Below are 25329 nucleotides of genomic sequence, written 5' to 3' on the forward strand. Positions count from 1 at the left end.
AGAACTTTCAACAATTTGCATTACTTGCACTAGAGCCAGGGAAATATTCTTCTTGAAAGTTACCATTTGTAAGTGCGTCCCTTTAATAAACAAAAAGCAGTTTGCACATATATGTCAAAGTAAAGGAATCCTAAAAGATTTGTGTAATAGGTCAAACAGATCATTTTGTGTTTTCAAAAATCATACGTTGAATGAATTACAAGCAAGCCACAAGTTCTTATGCAACTTTATTATTTGAAATATTTACAAATGAAAGTATTACTACACTTTACAACACCTTGCTAAAATGTCCAATTAGTAATAAAGATAGTTAACTTCCATTCCTTACCGAATCGTACTGTTCCACTTTAGTTAATTTCATGTCCAAACGTCACGATAATTTTTTGATAATTGAATTGAGGGATTTCATCACCGTATTTGATGTAAATAAAATTAAGCAAATCATTAAGTACCCGGTCATTGTCATTTTAGTTTTGGCGTTCTAAGAAGCACAGTATATAAAAGCATATAGTCACCAAAGATAGATAGGTAAAGGCTAATCTAGATAACTTATTAAGCAAATTGTTACTCATTTTTTGTCGAGGTTGTTGTTTTTGTGGGGGTACTAAAGGAGTAAAACTACGCTGCAAACAAAGTATTTTTGATTACAATTATGTTTAATGATATACTAGTGTTCCATAGCAGGAAGACACAACATATGTTTACCATGGTGGCCATGATGTCTGTTTCTCTGTGGATATCCAATACCATCTTAGAATATGAAAAAGTACGCTAGGAGTGCAACGATTAAAACCACCAAACATTTCATGGCACCCGAGCCATCTGCCTGTTTTAAGTTACAAGGTCGAGTTTTGAGTGGCTTGTACGTCCGTTCCCATTGTGTGCGGATGCACTCGCTGGCTGATTTCCAGGCCCCAGGCCCGTGCAAGAGGTACTGGTAAGGAGTCGTCGGGCCGAAAAATACGTCCAAGGCCAACCTCGGGTCAGTCAAACACAGTTTTTCTGCAACGAAAATATTAAGAAATTCTTCGTCTGCCTGTCAAGAACTTTAATGCTATATTGTTATGGTTAAGACTACTGATTTAGTGTGTTCTGTTTATAAATGGAATTTGCAGTCAAATTATTAATGAATGCGGTTTTACCAGTATTGATTGTTGTTGGCAACCGACTGGGCATTAGCAATATTGCAAAATACGAAGAAACATGCATGTGGAACAGTATCATATTGATTAAGATTAAATTATCATTGACATCTTTTCAAAACCGAAGCTTCTAAAGATAAATGATATCCATAGGATTAAACAAAAACAAACTTTGCAATATACTTGCACGCAATACCTAATACACAGAACTAATTCATGATACAAGACAATGACGAACATTACTTAAACGCCCTGTTTTAAATGCGTAAAATTTAAAGGGGCTAGACACCAGATAATCCAAAAATCGGCAATTACATTATTTCCACAAGAGAAGTCTAGAATTGTCAAAACGAGCTAGTACGAGGTCATATTGCATGATTAAAATAATATGTTGTTGCTGTCTCAGATAAGTTAACCTGTTTTCAAATAGTACATAATGGTTTCCCAGTTTCAAGTATGTATATTTAGCACGTGAAAGTCAAGTGATAAGTAGAGATACATATACCGACGTTATCTTTTAATTATGTGGGATTTACGTAGTAGACAAACCAAGTAAATTTTGAATTGGAAAACATGCGCAAAAACTGCGGAAGATATATATGCCGTAAGCGGGTTTTTCTTGTTTTGTTTTTGCTATTGTATCATCTGGTGTCTAGTACCTTTAAACTATTTTAGTGTGTATTATTTGTTAGTATTGCAATATAAGCTTACTCAAATTAGGTTTGCAGCTGATTAATTCGGCCAGTTCATCTATGAAGTCGACGTAATCAACTATTATTGTATGTATCGGAGACGCATTGTAGCGCCGAGCTATGGACTCCTGTTTGTCCCGGATGTCCTCCAACATCATAGCGCGACCAGGTAGGTTCGTTTTGCCCTAAAAAGTATGATATTAGCATAATACACGTATGAAAGCCATTTCGCCAGATGCGTCTTAGTGATCCTACAGAACGGCACAAGGCGGTTATAAGAGGCTTTGACAGTGTAGAACTTACCATTGCTGTCAATACAGAGACTTCATCAATCCGATATTATTTTAAACTTTGTATGTAGCTCACGCTTTAAATACCTTTGATAAACCTGATCTTTGCTTAAACTACTTAAGAGATTGACCCTGATTTTTGTAGCTTATGCATACCGGTAATGATTAAACACATTATACTATTATAAATATACCACCTTAAACACTCTTGTGGCAACACGGCACTGCATTTCGCTGATCGGCAATATAGCACCCACAGGCTTGACACATCCAATGATCGCCAGTGTATGGTGATCGTCATCCGGGGGAAACATGTATTTGAAGAGGTTAATTCTGTTCTCTTTCACCTCTATGATACTTCTGTCCAGAAACGGGAACCCAAAACTGTATCTTGTGGCCATTACGACATTATCAATGGCGTCCACTCCCGTTCCGTCTTCGAACACTACCCCGTTTTCAGTGAATCGGCTGACGTTGGCTTTAACAATAACGCTGCCTGTGGCAACTCTGTTCGCAAGATCGTCGCTAAATGTCTGAGCGGCAGAAAATGGAGGGAAGTTCGGTTGAAGGGAATACTTTTCGTGGTCAACGCATATCACAAGGATCACCGCCATCCGCAACTCTGTGAAATATCCAAGCGCCAGACCGTGTGCTCAAATATAGCTGTAAACATCAAAGCATACAAAATGTTAAGTTATATATAGATTTGTTTTAATTAATATATCAAAAAAGTCAAATAGATGAAAAATACTTCATGTGACTCTCTTCTTTATTCATTCACGATAAGTGTGATTTAAACCGACTTGATGTTATACTGTTGTAAATTATTTCATTTTTTGTTGAGTATATTTAAGGGAAAAACATGTTCAATTACCAAATGGATGTGTAGTGAAAGACATGCTACAAATATATATAAGAAACTCTTTGTATGAAATGATAAGCACAAAACGTCCCGGATTTTGCAAACAGAAGTACCTTTTTATTACGATGCAATCGAATATTGGCCTATCTTTTAGTTAAAATTACTGTAAATACAGTGTTTGCCTATTCCAGGCTCATGGCGACATGGCCGGTTTACAAACATGGCTGAGTTATAATGCCCACAAACATTCGGATCAAATTGGATGATGATTGGACAAAGACTTCAACAAGACCAATTTTATGTGATTTATATTATTGAAAAGCGATGAATATCAAATGACTTTGTTATTTAACTTGCCCGAAATATTATACACATACACATTCTAACCAAATATGGTGATTGGACGAAAGCTTTTTAAACTATTGATCTGACAAGACTGATTTTAGGTAATGGCTTGAACCTAATGGTGATAACTCTCGATATAGCTGGTTATCGAACTTATCCGCGGATTATTTCCATACACATTCTGACTAAATCTGGTGATGACTGGGTAAAAGTTTCCTAAGTTATTGATTGGACAAGATCGACTTGAGGTAAAATATATAATCAAAGACGATATATCTTGAGTGATTCAGGCTACATTAATGGTAACCATACTTCTCCAATACATCATGTCAATTCACAGTCTGACTAAATTTGGTGATGATTTGACCAAGGTGTCAAAAGTTATTGATCAGGCATGATCAAGTTAACGTTATTGTTTTATAATTAAAGGACGACTACTTCAATGACTACAGCATATGGTAGATATTATGCCCATACAATCTCCGACCAAATTTGATGATGATTGGACAAATCCTTCAAATGTGATTTATCGTACAAAATAGTGGACATTCCACATGAACACTGCAGGTAAAATTTTAATAAGACGCGTTTTATGAACGGACGTATAAAAATGAAACGGAAAATGCACTTCTTAGACAAAAGATAAGGTAACGCTTAAAAGCATCCGGGTAAAGTTTGCATATCCGGATTGTTTGCAAACTTTGTTTTCCAACCATTGTTTTAAATTCATAAAGTTATGGTATCATTCCAATAGGTTCAATAATAAAAATCAAACATATTTTTGAATTTCTCAAATTATTTTTAGAAATACTTTGTATTTAAGTAAATGTTTTAAATTGGAATCCAATGGGGAAATGGCCAACCCATAAGAATTTGATTTTTCCAATAGGAAAATCAGCCCAACAATATTTTTGGAAATTTGTACAACATTTTGAAAATTGAATAAGTTAACAACCATAATAACTATTATCAATTGTTATATATCTATTTGAAAAAAAAAACCGTTTCCGTTGACTTATTTTTCCAATTTGAGATTTCCCACTATTCAATATGGCAAAATTCTTGAAATTGGAAAACTCCAATTGGTAAATTGTCTAATTGGAATCTGTTTGGACTTACTTTCCCCATGGCGTATGTCTTTGAAATGTAAATGTCCCAACAATATTACTACAGTGTATTTTAATGTAATGTCAGCCCCTTAATAAACTGTCAGTAGGGTGTAAGTCTTTGCAATGTACATGTCAAAATAGTTCTTACTATATTGTATGTTAATGTTATGTTCGTCCCTGAATAACTAACCTCATGATGTGTGAGTTTTTTAATATACTTGTCAGGATAACGCTATGTCAAGTTAAAGTCCGACCCTGAATAATGGTCCCCGTGGTGTGACACACTGTAATGCTCATGTGCAAATAACTATACCTAGATGGTATGCCAATGTTATGTCCCTTCTTGAACAACTTTCCCCATGGTGTGTGTCTTTGTTATGTTCATGTCCAAATTACTATTCCTATACTGTATGTCAATGTAATGTCCGCCTCTAAAAAAATGTCCACATGGTGTGTGTATTTAAAGTGTATATGTCCCCATAATTGTTACTAAAGTATACGTCAATGTAATGTCCTTCCCTTAACAACTATCCCCATAGTGTGTGGCATTGTAGTGGACATGTTCTTGAAACTATTACTAAAGTATATGTCAATGCGTTGTCCCTTCCTGAACAACTGTCCCCATGTTGTGTGTCTTTGCAATGTACTAGTCGGAATTACTCTTAATATACTGTGTGTAAATATAGTGTCCGACCCTGAATGACTGTCCCCGTGGTGTGTTTTTTTGTAAAGTACTTGTCCTTATAACTATAACTTTAGTGTTTGTCAATGTAATGTTCCTTCCTAAAAATCTACATATATAGACACTTCAACTGAAGGTTGTAAGTATTTGTATTTGTTTTTAAGAGATTAAAACTTTGTAATGAGTTTTTTAATGACAGCAATTGTTGAAGGATGCAGACCTGGTGCCACAGACTTAGAGGGACACAGTTAAGAGACTGAAAGAGCAAATTCAAAAAATGCAATAGCAATTGGTTTGAAAGTAAACATGAGTTATGTTACCTTAAACACCGTAGTTAAACATCGATACAATGGCAAATGTCTGTATATTCAAATGATCAGGACAAGCTAATTCAGTTTGACACTGCACAAATACACGAAATAAAGTCTTATTGCCCTTTGGCATTTAAAGCACACACAAAAGTAGCAACATACTGAGGGGCTGTTGTTTCATAATTCTCTAGTTATTGAAGCAAAAATTTTGTTATAATATAATTGTTGATCATGAGTTAAGCCTATAGTCTATGCTGCTTCAGGCAAAGGAGGAGAAGGCCTCAGCAGGATTGACTGTCAATGATGAGGATAATACAGTTCCAAATCGATTGTATCAAAGCATTTGTATGACACAAGATTAAATAAATTACCTACTTTAATTAAATAAGGTCAGCTTTAAGTTAATCAAGTATGTACATTATGTGACTCAATGTATAAACATGAAAAAAGTTCTCAATATGATATGCTAATAGATAACGTTTTTAAGCATTTGTTATTTGGTAGTCAATGCAAACAGTATCCCAAAATCTAATACTATTGAGGACAAAATTGATATTCTAAAAAATGATGACTACATGACATAATAAAATGTTTCTGTAAACTGCCGTTACTTCAAGAAATCTATTAAATACCGCAAAGGAAAAGATCCTCATTCCAAATGCAGTTCGTGAAAGATAATTCCCATTATGATGCTTAAATGACCCAGACTGCCCAATTAATGAGATACCTGAAATAAGACAATAAGAAATGCATATATGAAACATCCCTGAAATGGTCTATTTCAAAAATATTAAGCATATTTCTTCACGTCTATACATTCATATATTTCATAGGTTATTGCATGGCACTGTGCGAATAAAATGTGTTATTCATATAATAAGATTAAAATTGTATTCCTTTGTTTTGGTTGTCTTATAGCAACAAAGGTATGTTTAAATACAATCTTAAAATGCTTAAACCCTGCCCAGTTAGCGCAACGGCAATGATCCGGTACATGCCTAATGTCTTACACATCATCAAAGCCGTTAATGGTGTCGGCACACAACGAAATTCTTCCAGTAGTTCTTCAAAAAAATGTGTTTTCCCTATTCAGGTAGCATTTGATGGTGTGTACATTGTATTATTGTATGTATTTTTGTTGTGCGCCGTGTCCTACTGGCTGCCGGTACCGCGTTGATCATCTTCCAAATGCAGGCTAAATGCGACGGCCCCGTACCGGCTCTTTTCCGACAAAACGATGTTCAACAATGGCTGTTAATGGCCCAGTGTGTGTATACCAGGTGATAAATTACGTCATATATGCTACGTCGGAAGGCCATGAAATATGGCCATTAAAATGAAGACATAGATCAAAGGTGACTTTTCTTTTAGTACACCATTTTAAATAAAACAAAGGGCAGTCTATGCCGCGTAATAAGCCCCGCCTGAATTTCATAAACGAAGTTTGATAAGTTGATCACTTCGACAAACCTGTTTCCAAAATAATTTTTTGACAGAGCTCCGTCAGACGGCCGTATTGTCAAAAGGTTTGTCGAAGTGTTTTAAGAAACTGAACTCTCAATCAAACTCTGGTCAAAGACCGAAGGCGGGGCTCTGTCCGTCAACAATAATAATAATAATAATAATAATAATAATAATAATAATAATAATAATAATAATAATAATAATAATAATAAGATAAAGATAATAGTAATGTTTTGAACCTTAATTAATGTAGGCGTCTGGCCAGTACTGGTCCAGCGACGATATAATGTTGACAGTTAGTCAATATGACTTACTTCCAAAAACATTTCGCAAACAAAATACACCCAAATTATATCTTACTGAAGCCTTCTTACTAAAATATAGGCCAGCATATGATAACATCGTAATATAAGTAAAACGGTACTTGAGTTCTCGAAATCCGGGATTTGCAAACACAAAGTGGAGGTCGTTTAACATTATTTACACCACTTTGGATGGAATGACAAAACATGCTAATTACATGAAAAATACAAATGATTTGTCGCGGAAAAAGGGCATACTCTGGCAAAAATAAAGCGTTATAATCAGGGAAGGCATAAAAAAAGAAATAAAAAAACACTCATCAGCTAAAGATCATTTACTATAATTACGTTTGCTTTGCGCTGAAAACTCTTGTGTTAAGACGAGTTGTTTTGGTTATCTTTCGACGATAATGTATGTTTTAATGCATGCATAAATATGTAATGAGGCAAGCTTCTGAAGACACGAAATGCTTTAATTATAAGTAGCGTTTAATCAGACCTTTGACGAGACTTTGCAGAGCTCAGTGGCTACATCTACGCCTAAATTCCCTATTCTAATAACGAGTACGCGCCTGTCCTCGTACTCATGGAAATCCTTGTAGTCGCGCGTGTGTATGATGCTGCCCATACACTTATCCAGCCCTGGAAAGTCTGGGATATTCTTGTCGGAATGGTGACAAGAGCAAACCAGCACAGCGTCATAAGTCTGTATTTAAGAGTCAGCCGAACCGGTCGATTTACTCACAACATCCCATTTTCCTTTGCCCGATTTTGAGGGCTTCACAATCATAACATTCGGGTACACAAGTTGTACATAAATTGACGAACATATTATTTGAATTTACTATTGTAGAAAGTATGCAGCTATCAATGTGTGCCTCAACGGGGTCGGGGAAGCCTATGTGTTTATTTGTGAATATGACATAAAATTCCAAGCCTTGGAGCAGGACAATGTATCAAAGTACTTAAGTAAAAGTATTAACCTCTAGCTAATCCTTAATCCTGGTTTGACAGTCTCACGTCGTCTAGTGTCCATGTGTTCTTGTCGCCCTACCCGTTGGGCAAAATATCTCAACTGGCGTTTCATAATAAGTTCACATAGAATAATAAATGCAGATTTTACACGTGTAGAAATCATTTGGGGGGTATTAACATATTAACTGAAAAGCTATTAAATACAAACGTACTTCTCTATTTAATTGGATATATTCCTTCAGTTTTAAGTTGTCGGCATACATGTTCAAATAGCAGTCCACTTTGGTGTTGCGCATGTACATTGCGAACTCGGAAGGGATCGGGAAGTCACTGTAACACATCATCTCCTTCGACGTGTTAGCCACAGTTGACTTCATTACACATGCCTATAGAGAAGTTATAATTGACACATAATGAATATTTAATGTTTCATCCTAAGTCTTTATGTAAGCTATGGATAATTATCTCATAACAACAAAAACAACAACAGTTATAATACTTATGCAATGAAACCTTGATAGAAAAGCTTAGTTGGAAATTATAACGATGTGTTTAGAGGCATAAGATTAAACACCTCAAAAAAACTAAAAGAGACAAAGAACGCTACAAGTGTACCAACACATATAACAATATCGTTTTGTGTTGGTTCGAATAAAAACGGTCAGGTGAAAGATGAACATAATTGGGGGTAGTGGGGTAACACGTTTACCAGTTCTTAACCTAACACACTAAATGTATCAGTGAAAGAAAATTTAAAAATATAAACATTATCCGCCAACCTGCCCCTCCTCGACCTCGTCTGTGTAATGCCACAGACCACCAACGTAGGATGATCGCTCGAAGCACACTGGTTCAAGTCCCTCGTCAAGGCAACACTTGATGGCCGTAAGACCGCTGGCACCCGCGCCTATCACCAACAGCTTCGTCTTGGCCATTCCGTCCATAAATAATATAGCACTGACACATTAAAACGATCGGCGTGCAGCTATTACTATCTCACTAAACGTAGTGAGCTTTCATTATAACTCATAAAGATGCACATATCTTAACGGTCGGGACGCAACATTCGATACGAAGGCAACACTTAAAGGTTGTTAGACTGCTGACACTCGCGCCCATCACCAACAATATTTTTGTGGTTTATTTCCATAGTAATTACAATGATTTCTTTTCAATACTCTATGATCACACATTTTTAAACATATTATTGGTAAGGGCTGACTGTGTAGGGTTTTTAGAATGTAAAAACAATAACAGAACCATATCTTTAAAAACTGTTTGCAATAAGTACCCTGAATTGTATTCCTTCGTCTGCAGATAGAGTCGAGATCACCAATCATAGATGTACTTCGGCTTTACCTATAAGTTATATTATTATTTATTTGTTTTATTCTTATGTTAATCTCACGTCCAAGGATAAATGAGTTCGAAAAAATGTATCAAATATCCCTTTATCATAATTCGTGCGTAAATCTTATGAAATTAAAAAAAAAAACAGTACATGTTTGCCTAACGTTAAAACGTACATTAGAAATTAATATAAATCATCAACGAACCTGTGAGTGTTTCAGAAGAAATATTCCAAACTTTTCAGAATAAATTTGTTTTACGTACGTAAAGCGTCACTCATATGGTTCGTGCAGCATGCAGACGCATAGTATGCACTGTTCATTATCGATTATACTTTCTCTTGTACAAGACAAACGAGAAAAAACAGTATGTAAAAGTATACATAAGAAATCTAGGTTCAATATGTGTGTCAAAGCTTACTTCGAAATGCAAACAAACGTTTATCACATATCCAAACATGATAGAGCGGACTCGATTTTCGTTTCCTGTATGAATAATGAATTAGAATCTTTCATTTTGATTTATTGATAATAAGGCAAAGAAATAAAGTATGAGTGTATATTAAACAAAAGAATCAGCATATGTATTCTAGTAAAAAAATAAAATTGATGGTGACAATGTGTATTTATATCAAATTCCCATTTGAATGTTGAAGATGCTCACAAACGTATTAAGTTACATACATGAAATCAAAAAGAAAAGAATTTCTAAGACGAATAGATTGTTGCGCACATCAGATATTCCAAACACTAATATTGACATCACCTAACGATATTAGACAAACCCATGTATGCATGTCATCTAAAACAACAATACCGGTAAATGGAGTTTAACGTGTGACCATACTGTATTGTTTTAAGAAATCGTATTACTTTGGATGTGTTGGAGGAACTACTGGCTAATGCATTCGTGTGTTAGACATAAAGTACATTAATGTTAAATACGTAGGAGAGAACGGTAAACCCTTTCAAATAGAGGTTGGGAAAAATTATTAATTCATCAATTGGGAGAGGATGAGTTAAATGTTTGATAATCAATTTAACCAATTATTTCTTCCTATTTGTTTAGAGAGAACAGTCATTCTGTTGTTTGTAAATGTCCAAATTACCCTTGAAGATAATGATAGCTAAAGCATTCACGTGCTTTACATACTTTGCATTGCCATCAAAGGTTTTGATTGCTAAAGTATTCACGTGTTTTACATAATTTGCATTGCCATCGAAGGTTTTGATTGCTAAAGTATTCACGTGTTTAACATAATATGCATTGCCGTTGAAGGTAATACTCTCTTAAGCGTTCACGTGTTTAATATACAGTACATCGGGATAGTTGGGATAAGAGTGAGGTTTTACTGACTGTTCCAAGGCGGTACTTAACAATCCTTGATAAACAACCCTAGTTTTTTTATGTATTATATATGTAGTGTGTTGTTTGTGGAGTTTCGTACTGTTGTTTCATGTTTCTAGTTTCTGCTTTTTGTGTTCTATGTCTTTGGCGTTGACCCTGTGCCATTAAACGGGGTTTATGTTTAAACTTTCGACTTCTGTACTTGTTCCCGTAGTTTTTCATATAAATATTGAAGTAAAAAAAGGCTTAAGCATTCATGTCTTTGACATTTAATTCATTGCCACTGAATACAGTACTGGCGGAAGCTTTCACTTGTTTGATATGCACTGCTTTGCCATTGGCGGTAATACTGGCAAAAGTAGTCATTTGTTGGACAAACATTGCTTTGCCGTGAAAGGTATTACTGGCCAAAGCAGTCACATGTTTGACGTACAATACATTAACTACGTCACAACTATGTGTCCAATGTTCTTATTTCAACAAATGTAAAAACCTCTCTCCGGCTGAATTCATACCGAATGATTCCACAAATAACTTTTTTTTCGCGAGCCGGCAATCCCATCCAGTAAGATAAAATACATTCCAGACCAATGTATGTGGGCAGCAATACCTTACAGTCGAATGTATCTAGAAATCAATATCTAACAGTCGAATGTATGTGGAAATAAATACCTCACAGTCGAATGTATGTGGAAAGCAATACCTCACAGTCGAATGTATGTAGAAATCAATACCTTACATTCGAATGAATGTGGACAGCAATATCTCACAGTCAAATGTATGTGGAAAGCAATACCTTACAGTCGAAAATGTATTTGGAAAGCAATTTCTCACAGTCGAATATATATGGAAAGCAATACCTTACAGTCGATTGTATGTGGAAAGCAATACATCACAGTCGAATGTATATGGAAAGCAATATCTCACAGTCGATTGTATGTGGTAAGCAATACCTCACTGTCGAATGTATGTGGTAAGCAATATATCACAGTCGAATGTATGTGGAAAGCAATACTTTAAATCAATACCTTACAGTCGAAAGTATGTGGACAGCATTACCTCAAAGTCGAATGTTTGTGGAAAGCATAATCTTAAAAAATCTGAAAATGTTTTAATCTCAACATAGCCCATTTAAAATAATTGTACATACTGTTGTAAAATGGTCAAAAGGTATTTGTATGTGTACTGTTTTAATGTAATATACAAATATGTGCATGTTTAAATCACAGTAAACTTGAAACGTTAATTTGAGCTTGCAAAACCGTTACACAAACATTTAACAAATTTATTATGCGAAGCAACTCGTGTTACAATTTGTTTCTGGAATTTTCTGTGTAATGATTCCATGGCATAATCAAGGAAATAAATCATTTTAATATCATGAGATAGAAAACAATAAGATCTTCTTTTTTTAAAGAGAATGATGAAATAAAGTAAGAATATAAAAAAAATGTGATTTTCTTTTTCTGTGTTTGTAAAGTATTAAACCGTGAAATAAGGCAATCATAACATATTTGTCCACTGGTCGTTGTAACACTTTTACTTTTGAAGTAAAAGAAAACTTTACAAAATTTAGAAATTAGGCTCCAAATTAAATGCCCAAGCAATATACGCTTCAATTAAATCTAGAGGTGTCCATGCATGCTGTTTTTGGCCGTTGTGTTTAAAAATTGACAGTAAGATTGAATCGAGTTAGTTCACTCAGTGATCAGGGCAGTTGGAATATCCACCAAATGCGACATTTTAGGCCTTTAATTAGAGATTTCAAAAGTTGGCAGCATGAGGAAACAAGTTGGTCACACAACGACAACGTGAAGTACTAATCGACGACGAGCAGACGCATTTTACAGTTTGTACCCCTTATTTTGTCTATAGTAAATATGTACTGTGTTTTTGTGGAGTTTTGTGCTGTTGTTCCATGTTTCTGGTTGGTGATTGTTTGTTTTTGTGTTCTATGTCTTTGGGTCTTTGGCGTTGACCCTGTTCCATTAAACGGGCTTTATGTTTGAACTTTCGACTGCTGTGCTTGTTTCTGTAGTTATTCATACGAGAGACACTTCAAGATGGCGTACCAGTAACAGTTGCTGATCACAACGCGAAGCAGTAGACGAACCACGATCAGACGGGTTGTCACCGGAACCAGAGAGAGAATGCCAAGGCTAAAGAACCAGAAATTAAGGTAGGGCAGACCATTATGTTAAAGAAGCACTCTGGTACTATTAAGCTTGATAGTTATTATAAACCGTATTTTTGAGTTATTGAGCTATTGTCCGCAGTAACAGTTTTAGTATTAGTAAGTGTGTAGACATTGATGAGTTGGAAGTTCCCAATGAAATCAACCAAAACACACGATGTAAGAGGAAAGCGACTTATAGAGTACCTCCCAGAAGTGAAAGTGAGAATGGAGAGAAATAAGAAACCATATCAGAGGTAAGGTCAAATCCTTATCATTCTGAACGCAGTGAAAGTAACTCAAGCCAATATACACCGTAGGCATCGTTAATGAAACGAAAAATTAATCAACGTAGCGATTCCTCCGATAGTGATGACGACATTCAATTAGCTGAGTTGAAACGTAAATATAAACAGAAAGATCATAGACAATTCAGACTGATGCATGTTAGTGCACAATCATTATCGATTTCAAATTTAACTAGGTCAGTTGTGATAGAAAACAGAAGTTATAACTACGATAACAAATTTTGAAGACGGACTCGAATATATACAAAACAGACAGATGCTCGTTTAATAGAACCTAACAAGTTCATGTTGTCTTATCTCCATTTAGGCTTAATAACACAAGAAGTCAGAGATGTTTTAGAGAGGGCAGCCTTTTTCTTTGAGCATTTAGACAACCATTTAGCTTCTTTAAGTTTAGGACACTTGGCTCCTTATTATATTTCACCGTATGAATTAAGGTCTAGGCTACTAGATATCGCCGCTGAATCACCGCCTCTTAATAAATTCTCGTTTGAATTAGACAACAATATCCTAGATTATTATAAATACTTACCGCTCTCAGGGGTAATTAAAGACAATAAAATTATAATGCTGGTGAAAATTCCCCTAGTTAAAGAAAATGAACGTTACACAATATACAAAGTAATAAACGTTTCCACGACTGATGTCAACCGGACATATAATGAAAACAGCTCGTGCGCACTAGCTAAATTCGATATAGAAAGTACAGGTATAGACGTAAACTCTAAACAGACGAAGTACATTGTTAGACGATAACGTCTTAATGGCATGCAGCCGCTCACCGTTCTGTCAATGATCTAAGCCATTGTATCCGACCGAATTATCAAACAACTGTATCATTCACCTAATTACGAACAACCTATAGAAAATAGACCAAACATGCCATGAAATGGTTAATATTGAACCTCAGTTACCGTATGCTGACCGATGGGTTATGGGTGATTATTTCCCTACGAGTTTCTTTAACATGCAAACAAAATCGTGACATAACCTCAACGACCAAAAGAACTTAAGACATGATAGCAATACCTACATGTTGCGTGGCAAAAATGCTTTCATTACTTTTCCGGTAAATTCTGAATACCAGTCATTGTCTCTAGTGGATGATGAACTCCTGAGTGATATGAAACAAACGGCGAACCTCTCAGCGATATATATTTGGAAAGATTACACGGATCAGCTTACTAACTTTGAAATTAGTGATGTACCTAAGACATTGCCTATACTAACTATATTCCTATGGATTCGTTGATAAACATTTTGGAGATACGGCTGAACCATTATCAAAGAATAAGCTAAATTATATTGCTTTGTACCCTAAAGTGGAGGAAACAGAAGCATAGTTTCAATATTAATGTTTGTTGAATGAATATCATACCATATGTGCCCAAATGTGTCATATATGTGTTGTTTATAAGACTTATATCCCCCAAGACAATTTTATTTGTTATATTCTGAATTGACAATGTACTGGACTGGTTTTAGGATACACCTTGTTGATGTATATGTTAATTATCCTGATAAGGTTTAATTGTTTAGATTACTCTGTATTTGTTAACGAGTGTTACACTTTTACTTTAAAGTATTTTGAATTAAAAGAAAAGTTAACAAAATTTAGAAATTACGCTTAAATATACATGTCCAAGAGATTCACTCAGTGTGCAGAGCAGTAGGAATATCAGCCACATGTGACATTTTTGGCCTTGAGGATTTCAAAAGTTGATAGAATGAGGAAACTAGTTGGTCACAAGAAGTGGTCAGCATGGTATATATACTGCTCTTGGGCGCTAAAAAAACTCTGCCTGATAACATTAATTTGTACTTGTATCAAATTTTGTTATTACTTCCTTTACAAATAGATGTTAAATGAAAACACTTTAAACAGTGATAAAGGAATTAGAAACTTCAACTATAAGAATACCTTATTAAAAACTCTGCAATAAAATATTAAGCTGCAAATATATGCAACAAGTTATAAAGAGACAAAAATAAAATTATAAAATTGTATTAATCCTATTGAATGTTGTTGTCAAAAGTTAAGACGTGTTTTTCGGGTTATAAAGTCCCTGTTGACGATATGCATGTTTTGATGCATGCAATTACATGGGATTAGGCAAGCTTCTGAAGACGCAATAGGGTTAAGTTATAAGAAACGTTTGATCAGACCTGTAAGGTGACTTTGCTGAGCTCAGTGGCTACATATACGCCAGAATTCCCTATTCCAATAACGAGTACGTGCTTGTCCTCGTAGTCATGGAAATCCTTGAAGTCGTGCGTGTGTATGATCTTGCCCATAAATTTATCCAGCCATGGAAAATCTGGGATGTTCTTGTCAGAATGGTTACCTGTGCAAACCAGCACAGCTTCATAAGTGTGGAAGTGAGTGTCAGCCGAACCGTTCGATTTACTCACAACATCCCATTTTCCTTTGCCCGATTTCGAGGGCTTCACACTCATAACCTTCGGGTTATATATAAATTGACAAACATGTTGTTTGAATTTACTATTGTAGAATGTATGCAGCTATCAATGTGTGCTTTAACGTGGTCGGGGAAGCCTATGTGATTTTTTGTAAATATGACATAACATTCCAAGCCCTTGAGCAGGACAATGTATCAAAGACATGAATAAAATAAAACACAAAGTAAAAGAAATATCCTTTAGCTAATCATTAATCCTGGTTGACAGTCTCACTGGGTCGGTAAATAGCATCCCTTTCGATCATCTAACGTCGTCTAGTGTCCATGTGTACTTGTCGCTCTACCCGTTGGGAAAAACATCTCATCAAGGCGTTTCATAAAAAGCACACGTAGAAAAAAAATGCAGATTGTACACGTATAGAAATCATTTGTGTGTTGTGTGTTAATATATTAACTGAAAAGCTATTAAATACAAACGTACTTCTCTATCTAATTGGATTTATTCAGTTTAAAGTTGTCGGCATACATGTTCAAATAGCGATCCACTTTGGTGTTGCGCATGTACATTGCGAACTCGGCAGGGATCGGGAAGTCACTATAACACATCATCTCCTTCGACGTGTTAGCCACAGTTGACTTCATTACACATGCCTATAGAGAAGTTATAATTGACACATAATGACTATTTGATTTTTCATCCTAAGTCTTTATGTAACCTATGGATAATTATCTCACAAAACAAAAACAACAACAGTTATAATACTTATGCAATGAAACCTTGATAGAAAAGCTTAGTTGAAAATTATAACGATGTGTTTAGAGGCAAAAGGTTAAACACCTCAAACAACTAAAAGAGACAAAGAACGCTACAAGTGTACCAACACATATAACAATATCGTTTTGTGTTGGTTCGAATAAAAACGGTCAGGTGAAAGATGAAAATAATTGGGGGTAGTGTGGTAACACGTTTACCAGTTCTTAACCTTACACACTAAATGTATCAGTGAAAGAAAATTTAAAAATATAAACATTATCCGCCAACCTGCCCCTCCTCGACTTCGTCTGTGTAATGCCACAGACCACCAACGTAGGATGATCGCTCGAAGCACACTGGTTCAAGTCCCTCGTCAAGGCAACGCTTGATGGCCGTAAGATCGCTGGCACCCGCGCCTATCACCAACAGCTTCGTCTTGGCCATTCCGTCCTTAAATAATATAGCACTGACACATTAAAAACGATCGGCGTGCAGCTATTACTATCTCACTAAACGTAGTGAGCTTTCATTATAACTCATAAAGATGCACATATCTTAACGGTCGGTACGCAACATTCGATACGAAGGCAACACTTAAAGGTTGTTAGACTGCTGACACTCGCGCCCATCACCAACAATATGTTTGTGGTTTATTTCCATAGTAATTACAATGATTTCTTTTCAATACTCTATGATCACACATTTTTAAACATTATTGGTAAGGGCTGACTGTGTAGGGTGTTTAGAGAGTAAAAACAATAACAGAACCATATCTTTAAAAACTGTTTGCTGTAAGTACCCTGAATTGTATTCCTTCGTCTGCAGATAGAGTCGAGATCACCAATCATAGATATACTTCGGGTTTGCCTATAAGTTATATTATTATTTTTTGTTTTATTCTTATGTTAATCTCACGTCCAAGGATAAATGAGTTCGAAAAAATGTATCAAAAATCCCTTTATCATAATTCGTGCGTAAATCTTATGAAATTGAAAACAAAACTGTACATGTTTGCCTAACGTTATAACGTACATTAGAAATTAATATAAATCATCAACGAACCTGTGAGTGTTTCAGAAGAAATATTCCAAACTTTTCAGAATATATTTGTTTTGGCGTTGACCTTGTGCCATTAAACGGGATTTATGTTTAAACTTTCGACTTCTGTACTTGTTCCCGTAGTTTTTCATTTAAATATTAAAGTAAAAAAAGGCTTAATCATTCATGTCTTTGACATTTAATTTATTGCAACTGAATACAGTACTGGCGGAAGCTTTCACTTGTTTGACATACACTGCTTTGCCATTGGCGGTAACACTGGCTAAAGTAGTCATTTGTTGGACAAACATTGCTTGCCGTGAAAGGAACTACTGGCAAAAGCAGTCACATGTTTGACGTACAATACATTAACTACGTCACAACTATGTGTCCAATGTTCTTATTTCAACAAATGTAATAACCTCTCTCCGGCTGAATTCATACCGAATGATTACACAAATAACATTTTTTTTCGCGGGCCGGCAATAACATCCAGTAAGATAAAATACATTCCAGACCAATGTATGTGGAAATAAATACCTCACAGTCGAATGTATGTGGAAAGCAATACCTCACAGTCGAATGTATGTAGAAATCAATACCTTACAGTCGAATGAATGTGGACAGCCATATCTCACAGTCAAATGTATGTGGAAAGCAATACCTTACAGTCGAAAATGTATTTGGAAAGCAATTTCTCACAGTCGAATGTATATGGAAAGCAATACCTTACAGTCGATTTTATGTGGAAAGCAATACATCACAATCGAATGTATATGAAAAGCAATATCTCACAGTCGATTGTATGTGGTAAGCAATACCTCACTGTCGAATGTATGTGGTGAGCAATATATCACAGTCGAATGTATGATGAAAGCAATACTTTAAATCAATACCTTACAGTCAAAAGTATGTGGACAGCATTACCTCAAAGTCGAATGTTTGAGGAAAGCATAATCTTAAAAAATCTGAAAATGTTTTAATCTCATCATAGCTCATTTAAAATAATTGTACATACTGTTGTAAAATGGTCAAAAGGTATTTGTTTGTGTACTGTTTTAATGTAATGTACAAATATGTGCATGTTTAAATCACAGTAAACTTGAAAGGTTAATTTGAGCTTGCAAAACCGTTACACAAACATTTAACAATTTTATTATGCGAAGCAACTCGTGTAACAATTTGTTTCTGGAATTTTCTGTGTTATGATTCCATGACATAATCAAGGAAATAATTCATTTTAATATCATGAGATAGAAAACAATAAGATCTTTTTTTTTTAAAAGAGAAAGATGAAATAAAGTAAGTAATAAAGTATGACTGATACGTCAATTTTACTTTAGAAATGGTTTAAAGATATGAACTAATGAAATACAATTTTAATCGATTGATTTAAGGGATTGAACCACTTTTCGATACTTGCGTGATGATGCATCGGATATGGACTTAACAGAAACAACTCGAAATAATAAAAATCCCACCAACATAATAGAGCATGTGTATAACAATTGAAATACTTACCGTTGTTTCAAATCACTTCAGTATGTCGTTTCCGTAAACATTGATTCATTTAAGTGACTCACTCATGGTTTGTATAATGCACTTTTTTATTTATGAAATAAAGTGTTGCAAATCATAAGGAGTGTTAAAACAAAAATATCAAAAGCTAAACTCTTCACTAAATGTTCTTATTTGCTCAAATATTGTCTTTGAGGAACTCAATTTTTCATTAGCGTTTATAACGCGATTGAAAATTAATTACGTCCGTGGTGTTACGTGATTGGTTTATTGACATTATAACATTTTGTTATCAATGTATCCTTAACAAGTCAAGATATCCACAACTGTTGTTAAAGTTCCGGTTGCCGTGTGGACTAATCGGCTTTTTCGAAGAAATTCTTGACCTTACCGGCGTGGGTTCGAACCCCACTAAAACCAAAATAAATTTTAATGCTATAACTGTATTTTTTCTGCAATTTCGATATTATAAGATTAAGAAATGGTAAAATCTATGTTTTTAGATGCATTACCGAGAAAACTAATTTTGGTCCAAAACATGAGTGAGTCAATTTAAGGATATCCGTGTACATATAAATATTTTATAGTTTGTGTTATTTGTGTTTTTTTTTTATTCTTTTAAATTGTATTCAGTAGACTCTAGGTCATTTTCGTTACAGATATTGAAACACCATGCAAACTGTGAAGTGAACGGAATTATATATACTCATTTAAATAACAAGTAACATGTATTTGATTATACAATTGTTTGTTTTCACCAATATGCAATGATTGTAATCTAAACATATTGCAATTTTTAAAATGTTTATTATGCTAGCAATAAACGGGCCACTTCAATTGGTTTAAAAAAAGTCATTTTTTTTGTTTTCCGTCGTCCGTCGTGTATAACACATGAATCTTAAAAGGTTGGATGTCGCTTCCTTAATGCAACAGTTACGTGTTGGGCAATGAATGGACACAATGAATATACCAAACCCGCTTGTGGTCAGAGAAGGGAAATTGTTTCCTAAATGATGGCAGTAAAATCTGTAAAAATCTACAGATAAGAAACAAATATGAATTGAATATGAGACATTTTCTTCTTTCGGATATTTAAAAGATGGTTCAAGGCCTCCCTTTCAGTGCAAACCTATTACGTTTGAGGAGCGATTCTGGATTTTTGGAAGTGTTACACCAACCTCATGTCTATTTTAATGTGATTCATCAACCTTAAATTTATTGAATGTGATCCATCAACATCACGTCTATTAGTATGTTATACACTTACCTCAAGTATATTACATTGTGATACATCAAGCTCTATTCTATTAAGATGTGATCCATCAACATCAAGTCTATAAATATGTCATACACCAAACTCAAGTCTATTATAATGTGATATATCAAGCTCTATTCAATTAAAATGTGATACAACAACATCAAGTCTATTAGTATGTTATACACCTACGTCAAGTCTATTTTAATGTGATACATCAAGCTCTATTCTATGAAAATGTGATACATCAACATCAAGTCTATTACTTTGTTATACACCAACCTCAAGTATATTATAATGTGATACATCAACCTCAAATCTATTATAATGTTATACATCAACATTAAGTCTATTAGTATGTTATACACCAACATCAAGTCTATTATAATGTGATACATCAAAATCTAATCTATTAACATGTGTTTCATCAACTTCAAGTCTATTAGTATATTAAACACCAACCTCAATCGATTATAATGTGATACATCAAGCTTTTATCTACTTTCGCCACTTAAAAACAATAGAAACCACATATTCAGTGCACGTCTCAAACAAATTATTTTAGAAATATATTGAGGGATGAAGCATACAATTACTTATTAAAGGGAAGTATAATCCCTATCACAATAGGTATAACCAGTCGCCATTCGGTGCAAAAACAACAACCCGGAAAGATAAGCAGAATAATAGTCGGCAGCAGGAAATCGAATGCAAGAACAGTGAAGAATAACAACACAAGAACTTAAAGAAGTACTGGAGTTCTCAAATACCACCAATTGAACTTCATGACAGTCTCAAGTGCTGACGCCACTTGGAAACAACAACTTCTACATACAACTGCACGTTTTATTTTAATGAAATTTTAGAGACAACAAATACCATTACTCTTTAGAGTGCTATGTGTGTAAAATTAAGCATGTATAAGGTAAGCTTTTATTGTAGTCATTATAGTAGATCTTTTGTTAAGAAGATATAATATTTCTATTATATTCATTTTTGCGCTACTTATTACCATACTTTGCACACAACTTAAATATCCTTAAAATACGGTCTTGAATCGTGTAACGTTTATAGCTCAATATGGCAATGATAAATTTACACACTACATTCAACGATTCCTATGAGCGCTTGAAGCACTTTTCTATTTTTAGAATACTACGCAATTTTATAAAATTTTGATAAAACAAAATCCAACTACGCAGTTATTTTCAATTTAAACAATGATGTTTCTTGGGTTATATATGCGTATGCAAGTATTGAAAGTAGCCTAGAAGCCTACGACTAGCAAGTGGGCGCCACTTTATTCTTCATTCTAGCGGAAACCGTTCAATTGTTACACAGGCAGAACGGAAAGATACCAAAGTATCTCCTTCACACGAACTTATATTGTTGTCTTACAGTGTATATGTAAATTGGCGCACAATTGCCTGGAAAAATAGCAATGCATCAGTAGATGATGAGTTGTTTTCCTAATAAACAGTATAATGACAAGAGTACGACAACATACTCTGTAAAATTTGCAAAGTAAGAAGACTGTTATCGGCCAGGTTACACTTACCAACTTTGAATCAATTTCCCTTTGGATGGCGAGATACATAATTGGTGTGCAATGACTCGATTAGTAATAATTGTTTGTGAGGTTGGTATAAACGACTAAGTGTCCGGATATTTTAGTTGGCCCGGGAATGGTCCGGTCAAGCCAGTATAAACAGTTTGTTTTTTGCATATAAATTGAATAAACGATTTGTATTTACAAAAGAAAGATTTGTTTGTTAAACAAATATTAATAAAATCAACCATGTTAATTGTCAGAGTTTGGATACAAAATACAAAAGATACTGTGACAGTTATATTTACTATTCATGTAGAACAAGAAGGATTAATAACTAAGCACATGTTTTCAAACGTTTTGGAAATATTTTACGTTAATTTTGAAATGTATCGAGTTTCAACTTGTTTATTACGCTTAAACAACAATAACAAGTTCTTTTTATATATACAAGGACAGACAACTTTACATAATTGACCAGTCCAGACTGGCTTACTGTAGTTGTCGACTACAAAAGAAATCAAGTCTAAATGAAACATGTGGCTAATTTCAAGAACAAACATATAATTTAAAGTAATATTTTTGCTACTGTATAAATATCATAGCATCGGAGACATTGTTTGATGTTTTCGACTGGAATGTTGAGTGTTAACGGAACAATCAATTCTTTTTCCGAAACTATACAGGGACTAAGACGTTACCCCAAGCCCATTCTACGTCTCGGATGGTCAGTGACATCATCCTATTGGTGACAAAGTAGTTAGGTTAAAATATGAAACTCGATATAACAGCGGTATTTTAGAACCGGAACTGTTTCCGGCGGCCATTTTAAGGAAACATTATATTCGCATGACGTGTTTTTATACCGGGTTCGTGTTAAAGACCGGTATTTGACGTTTAAAACAAATGCTAGACACTTGTTTAACTGTTTTTAATTGCTATGACTGTAAAATGAGATCGATGGGACCGCCCGAATCCACGGGGTTCTGTTTTGAGCTTGTCTAATGAAATGTAGTCAATTAATCATTGTTTTGTTGGTTTATTGTTGTGCATCTTCTTTGTTAATTTTAGTGTGTTAATAATAATTAGATAAACAGGTAATAGTTATATACCTGATATACAATCAGAGAACCTGTGGACTATTAATCGAGGTGATAAAATGCGTTAACAGATAAATAGGTTGTTCGTAGACTATAACTGTTGAAGGTGTATTGTATTTTCAGGTTTTCTTCACGGTAGAGTTATTGGTTTATAAGCTGTACAATCGTCTCAGAAAACAACGAACAACGTTTGATTTTAGTTGTTATTGACTACAGTATACATCCACAATATCATCAATGACAAACATACACACATGTAAGAAATCATAGTTATTTAACAATTAAGTACGTATTAAGTATCGACCACTTCAACCATCCAACACCTACAAGTCACAAAAAGACAATCTCAAGCAGGAAAATTATCATTCCAACTGTACATTTTGATAACAATATGGGCGAAAAATAACAATTATAGCAAATGTTGGTGTGTTTTTTTATATATATGTTTTGTACTATAATTTTGTTTTTATTACTCAAGAAAGCGAAGCGTCTTTCTTTACGTTCCGAAGAGTCTACATTTTTTACCCTATGGGTGAACAATATCATACTAATGATGCAACAAATGTTTCCTGCATTTATATACAATTGCAATGTAAATGAATGTTAAACTAAATCATCAAGTGAAACGTACACCAATATAACATCATGCTAAACTAGTTATTCACTCATCATCGAGAAATCAGACATTAACGTGCCATTATAGTAATTAACTAACACTGACTTAATGCAAATTTCACTACTCTTTAAAACAATTCCATGATACTTTTATCTTATACTTACCATCATAATATTCCTCTTTGACCACGAACCTTTAGATAACAAGAAGAACATCCATGTACACAATATATCGTTATTGAGTGGCGACGCGACAGAACTTGAGCGTCTTGACGTTCAGTTGGTGTTATTCGAAAACTGACGGTCGTCCTAAATTAGCGTTGTTGCTTTTTATTTCACCGCCATTCTAAAGTACTCTGTCATCCGTACTTTTTCACGTCAATACGTTCCTCAAAGTTAAGCGATGCTTATGAATCACGTTTCAGAATGCCGTATTGACGTAACCCTCTTGAAACGTTTTTGAAAGCCATTTTCGTCATTTCGAGATATCAAATTACCTTAAGAAAACCGATGATAGTTGTTATGATGCCTAGAAGACCAATCGTGGGAATAATATGGTCAGCGTGCACTCATCTAATAATCCATAAAAAGCATGATTTCAAGTTGTTTTACGTTTCTGTCCACAGGCAATACAAATCGTATTTTTATTGGCATCAAATTAGTACTGATAAGTGCCTGTCATTACTTAAGAATAGGTTATGTAAGTTTTCAATACAATAAGCAGGTTTCTTAACAATAACGTATTATAGTTATCTAGGATATATGTATATTGCTTTTATCTCGCCAGATCATTGCAAATGTTAATAAATTTGAAAAAAAAACAACACGATATTGGTTGTGGACTTTTGACTTCCTGTCCCGTACGTCAATATAAATGAATATAAAAACAATTTAACCTTCCATGTCTGATACAGACAAAGCTTTATCGCAATTTCTTGCAGCAAGACGTGTTTGCTTCATTACTTGTATTCAAAGCACTTCGGACACTATCTTTATCAATCCTAATATCATTATTATAAAAAACTTAATTTTGTGTTAATGCAAAAAAGTTAAATGCAGTTTTGTGCATGTAATTTAATATCTTAATTTCTTAAATGTTTCAAAAAACTTCTTGAAAAGTACATTTAAAAGAAATTCTTCACTGTTTGTTAAATTACTTCTACTAAATTAAACAGATTTGTACACACCCCACCCCCCACCCGCATCTCATTTAATGAGAACATGTGTTCTGTCAATATTTGATGAAGGTATTGCTTTCATGCAACTGAGGTAGCGCTACTTTAAATCCAAAACAACTTCTTAAGGTCATATATATATAAAACTACTAAGCTACTTGAACCTACTAACTTGTTTAATACAACACATGGCTTAACACTGACATTGCATGTGGTTAACATACTTAAGTAGAGCAGAGATATTACATGTATATATGTATAATTAGCAGTCATAGTTACACTTCTTTACGTTTAAGAAACTTTACTGATGTTAACGCTTCAATTGATGTAAATTTATGTTTTATTTCATATCCTAAGTATATCCATTTAAAGTTTAATAAATAATGATCATATTATTCAAAACTATACTTCCTTATAAATGTATGAAATAAACAAAAGTGTGTATTTATTATTTGAAATAAAGGTTGTTCAAAGATTCAGAAAAATTACTTCAAAAATATCGTTTAAAATAAGCAATTTTGTTAAACCATGTCCGATCGCCTGACTTAAGGTT

The 25329-nt window shown here is 34.3% G+C and overlaps 1 pseudogene; it reads right to left on the reverse strand.

Moving 5' to 3' along the window:
• Positions 1 to 720: 720 nt before the first annotated feature.
• LOC128242111 (flavin-containing monooxygenase 5-like) lies at positions 721 to 23804 on the reverse strand (annotated as a pseudogene).
• Positions 23805 to 25329: the final 1525 nt, after the last annotated feature.

This window comes from Mya arenaria, chromosome 8, assembly GCF_026914265.1.
Source record: "Mya arenaria isolate MELC-2E11 chromosome 8, ASM2691426v1".
NCBI classification, from domain to species: Eukaryota; Metazoa; Mollusca; class Bivalvia; order Myida; family Myidae; genus Mya; species Mya arenaria.